Source organism: Protopterus annectens, chromosome 5.part0, assembly GCF_019279795.1.
Source record: "Protopterus annectens isolate FY-2018-M chromosome 5.part0, PAN1.0, whole genome shotgun sequence".
NCBI classification, from domain to species: Eukaryota; Metazoa; Chordata; order Ceratodontiformes; family Protopteridae; genus Protopterus; species Protopterus annectens.
In genome coordinates this window covers 1,595,673,756-1,595,679,241 of record NC_056735.1, presented here as the reverse complement: position 1 = coordinate 1,595,679,241, position 5,486 = coordinate 1,595,673,756, and the positions used below count along the sequence as shown (strand labels likewise).

General features: G+C 36.4%; 1 long non-coding RNA gene across 1 annotated transcript in view; it reads right to left on the bottom strand.

Annotated features, from left to right (window-relative positions):
• LOC122801781 overlaps nt 1–4,694 on the bottom strand; it is a 193,670-nt gene extending 188,976 nt beyond the window's left edge. Inside the window, exon 1 of the long non-coding RNA XR_006364801.1 lies at nt 4,619–4,694. This is a non-coding gene — a long non-coding RNA (uncharacterized LOC122801781). The remainder of the gene's footprint in view (nt 1–4,618) is intronic.
• Nucleotides 4,695–5,486: the final 792 nt, after the last annotated feature.

The window sequence follows — 5,486 nt, the reverse complement described above, 5'->3', positions numbered from 1 at the left end:
CACACACACACACACACACACACACACACACACACACACACACACACACACACACACACACACCATATATGGAAGACATACAAGTTGCCAGAGAGGCAACTTGTGGACTAATAGAAAGATGGTAAATATCGAACTCATTGGCTTTTTTTCTGTGCAGGATCATGGTATAGTAGGGGAATCTGCCATATTCCCACTGCTGTGTGATCTTGGAGTTAGTGTATGTATGTATATATATATATATATATATATATATATATATATATATATATATATATATGTGTGTGTGTGTGTGTGTGTGTGTGTATATATATATATACATATATATATATATATATATATATATATATATATATATATATATATATATATATATATATATATATATATATACATATATATATATATATATAGAGAGAGATCTATTTATTTATATCTATCCATCTATGGGTCTACTCTGTCTCATTGAAAGCTCATTTCACTGAAATGCATCCTGACCAAATAGCTGAAAGCTCAAATTACTGAAAACTCATTTCACCGAATCTCATTTCACTGAAGTGAAGTACTGGCACTGTGTAGAGTACTGTAAGGCAAATAAAAGGTATATGCTCTTTTCCCCACTGTAGTGTCATCCTGGAGTTAGTATATGTAGTTAGGGGGGTGTGGGGAGCACAGCCCTCCACACTGTGGGTTTATATTATGTTTCACAAAAAGCTTCAAAACAGTACATTTTAAACCATAGACATGCATGTTTACAACACCAAAGATTAACTCTTTCCAGAAGACAATATATGCCCAAACTAAGTGGGGGGCTAGGCCTACCACACCCCCCAAAGTGGGGTTCTGTTCCCCCCACATCCCCTCTAACTATATATACTAACTCCAGGATTGCATTACAGTGGGGAAAAGAGCATATACCTTTTACTTGCCTTATAATAGTCTACACAGTCAGTGCCCGTACTTCACGTCAGTGAAATGAGATTCGGTGAAATGAGTTTTCAGTAATTTGAGCTTTCAGCAATTTGGTCAGGGTGAATTCAAATTCAGTGAAATTAACTTTCAATGAAACAAATTAGACCCATATATATCTATATACATATATATGCATATATATATATATATATATATATATATATATATATATATATATATATATATATATATATATATATATATATATATATATAATTATCACCTGGTGTATGGATTTCAGGGAGTGCTTGCATATGTGTGAGTATGTGTGGGCAACATTCATTTAGTTCAGTAATCAGATAGTGGGATCATAATTCCTATAAAAATAAGAAAAAATTATATTAAGTAAACGTTTCACTGGATAGAGTGAAATTAGATGCATTTATGTAGTAATTGTACTTTTAGGCTGAATTTTGACAAGTGGTTTAGTAAGCTGACTTTTGCAGTGTCTGTCAATGCTTCTGATTTTTTTATGCTGTGCACTTTGTCAAGTTAGTGATATACTTCTTAGTTTGTACAGTTTAGGTTCAGTACATAATGATGCTGTACAGAACTACAGTTGTTATTTTCTATGGGAAATTGCAGCGGTGGTGCAGTGTCTAGGTCTGTGACAGCACCAATTCCATTGTTTTTGGATATTTCTTACACTGTTGAGTAGGTACAGCTCTGGAGTTTGTACATGTAAGTTCATCGAGTGTGGAGGCTTGTCCCCACATTGTAGGTATAGGGAGGCTTGCTCTTCTGCAGAAAACATGTGTATTTTTTTGTCTTTGGTAGTTAATTAGTTTGCAGTAAAATTAACATATACCATTTTGGTTTAGACCAAATGTGATTCTTCTAAGTCAATTTTCTACTAAATGTAATTTCCATTTACATTTATTTATTTACTTCTTTGTTTTAACAGTTGTGATTCTACTAGTTATCCGGTCTAATAAAAATAATAGACTTAGGTTACATCCAAGTGATCAATCCCAAAGTGACTAAGGCATTTTCAACTGGACAGTAAGTGGTAGAGAACGTTTGAGCGAATGCATTGAATCAGACACACCCCACTTCTGCACTCATGTTAATATTTCTCCTGTAGCTGGGAGGAGTTTTATTATTGTTGTTTATTGATTATGAGATACCTATTAAATCTTAAAAGGAAAGCTCACCCCTCCCCTATTTGACACATGTTAACCCACCCAGGAGTTGTGACAAGTTGCATTTTGATCAATTTTTGTTTTCATTATATGTTCATTGAAGTGTTTGGTTAAGGAAATGACACATACACATGCACACCTAGGCAGATATAAAATAAATACATAAAATGTAAAAGGAATAGTGTGATATAAAGAAGTTAAATTAGAGGTATGAGCATCTGAAGTATGATGATCAGCATTAAATTTTAAATAAATAGAGAAATGCTTGGTTGTGTACAGACTCTTCAGCAGAAGTCCAGTATCCAGAAATCCATGAATTATGTTCTGTTATCAGGCCTTAGTCACTGATTTGGGCAGGGCTCATCACTTTTTTATTTGTTGGTAATATGACAATGCTGTCATGAAAATACTGATATGCTGTCCTCTGTAAACTTTAACACAGAAAATGAACGTATAAAACACATATTGCAATGATATTTTAAACATAAATATATTTGTGCACTGCATGTCTGTAAAACATGGATGATGTTTTTCAACTAAGTTAATAGTTAATTAACCAGTGCTGTATTCTCGCACTAGGGAATTATCTAAAGATGCCACTGAATATTAAGGGATAATGTATGTCTGATTCTGATCCATAAAGTTATTTGCACTCAGTAAAAAAAAGATTGTTCACATGCTCAAGCTATGTTGTGCCAAGCAATGTTGAAGTTCCAGTCCCACAAAAGATTTTTAACAGTGTTCAGTTACCCTTAAGATATGGTAATGAACATTGCTGTTTTCTGCTGTTTTAGGCATATATTCTTCTAGTAAGTTGATGCAAAAAATCTCTAAATGAATGCTCTGCAAGACACATATACAAGAATTATTTGTCTATCATTTATTTTAAGTGAGAACAATAACTCAACAGGTTATATGCTGAGCTCACCTACCCTCACCACTTAGGTGAGGTCAGCACAACATCATAAAACTTGAGTCAGTGGTTTACTGGTTTAGAAGGAAATGCACCTGTGTTGCTGTGCACAGCACACCAGCTTCTGGGATGCAATATTTATGAGGAAATCCATTTGGAGTTTAAATAAAGAAAAAGGAAAAAAAGCAATAGAATAAGCAACAGAACACGCTAACTTGAGATTCAGTACTCAGCTTGCGAATATGGTCACATATCAGCACCTTTAAACAACAACTGAAAGAAACTGTAGAGTAGCTGCAGTCAACTATGTATGCTTAAATTCTTTCTAAAGTATAATTCACTGTTAAAGGAAACAGCAACTGGATGCATTCTACTGTAAAATATAATCCACTACATCCTTTAATTTCTTTTTCTTTTTTTCCCTTTTTTCTAATATGGACTAGAATATTCCTCATTGCCTATGTTTATTTTAGAAAGAAAAAGTGGTAGGAAACCCCACTTTAATATACGCTAGCATTTTTTTTTCGAAAGTAACCTTCACACTTTTTCGTTAACATTCCCTCTCTCTCCCTCTCTCTTAATCTGTATCACTTTCACTTTCTGTATATAAAGTTTAGTGTGTGTTATATGACACAAACACAAACTTGCGTCAACATTATGCTTTGTTTTGTACATGTTCGGAAAGCAAGCTTTCATTTCTCCCCGACCTTTTCACTGGTCACTTGTTCCACATTTTTTATATTTTTTGCTGCAAATAAATCTGTAATCAAATACTCGGTCCACGTACATTGATACACCCACGCTTATTCGTCCTCAAGCAATCAAGTTTATTATTGATTGCCTCTTTAAATTCTTCTTCTTCAATGGAAATTATATTCTTTTAACTGCGCCGTCAAATTACAGAGTCGAAGGGACTAGCAGCACCTTGGGCAGCTCCATCTAAGGACAGGTTGTGGTGGTGTTCGCTGCAAGCGGTGGGAACAGCTGCCCGCTTTGCTTCTTTGCTGTATGTATAAATAAAACAACACAATAATCACCTTGTTTTTATTCGCGTCTGTGTGTTGATATGAAGTCAGTAACTAGCTTATGGTTTATAATAGCAGTAGCACAGACTAACAGAAGTCTCGTTTATCTTCGGGTAATAATAGAAAATAAGCACATACTGGCATGGATATATAGCCGTTTATACGCTTGGCAGAAATCTGTCCAGATTCAGTACATGATGCAACCCACGGAATTGCAAACGTGTATGCAGTAAAAGCCTTCATAATAATCAGTTCACATTTTAAGAAAGATTACTGTGCTGAAGATAGTACGGAATGAGGCACAATAGATTATTGACGCTCAATGGATTTGATTATTGTAAACTATATGTAAAGAGCAAAAAGGTGGACCAATATTCAGGGTCCTGACCACTAATAATCCATCAATATCCAGTGTTATGAAGCATGGGCAAGAAGGAAAAGAAACATATAACGGGACGCGTCTATTATTATATCGTCAGGGATTGCTGTATCTCCTAGTCAGACGTGCAAGTGTATGCAAAAGTACATTTCCGTTAGAATTACAAATGTAGGCTTTGAGGTCTACTTACCAAAAAAGAAGCACGGCTCAGACGAGAAGATATAGCACCGTCCACACTGCTTGGAGTGTGAGCAGGACGATTCGCTCTGGTGTGAATGAGGCGGAGAGCTTTGTGACGCGCTCGCCTCCCCTGCGCGCGAGGAACGTCCGCCTGCCTCCCGCCCGCCCTCACGAGCTTGTTCTCGCTCTCATTCCCTCTCTCTCTTCATTGCGCTGATAAAGTGCTGCAGTGAACGAGCCTTTCATAGTCACTTTCTGGGAAATCGGTTCAGTGGACTACCTCGAGAGCGAGCGGAGACCTTCGCCAATTGGAACACAACTTGGAATTGTCCATTCACCTCCATTGCTGAAAATGGCCCTTCTTTCTTGTTACCTAATCGGAATGATGATCTGGAGTGGGCAAGGTAGGAGAGTCTAATTTACGATCCCTTGCCAGGAAAATAAAGTTGCCAGCTTATATGCTTTCAGTGTTTGCATTGGAGGGTCATGCCAGCGTGAGGGGTTAACACATCGCAGCCATTTGGATATGAAAGACATCACTTTTTGTCTAGCGGAATGAAAACTGTTGCATTATCTTGATTTGGATGCTTTGGTTCTACTTCGTGCTGTGGATAAGTGCATAGTTTCTGTAGTTACAGCAATGTTTTGCTGTCTGTTTTATGATGGTGTTGTAGTCAATATGAAACACATTGGAAAGTGAATGAAAGAGAGGTTATATAGACAATCTGTGTCTTGGAGTGGTAAGGAAATGAGTTGTTATGCCAGTAACTTGAATAGTGTGGTGGAGTATTTTGAAACGGTTTAAGATATCTGCTCCTCTGAATATACTAACTAAGGGTCTTCCGTGTTGCCTACACGAGTTAGAAGTATCAATAGGC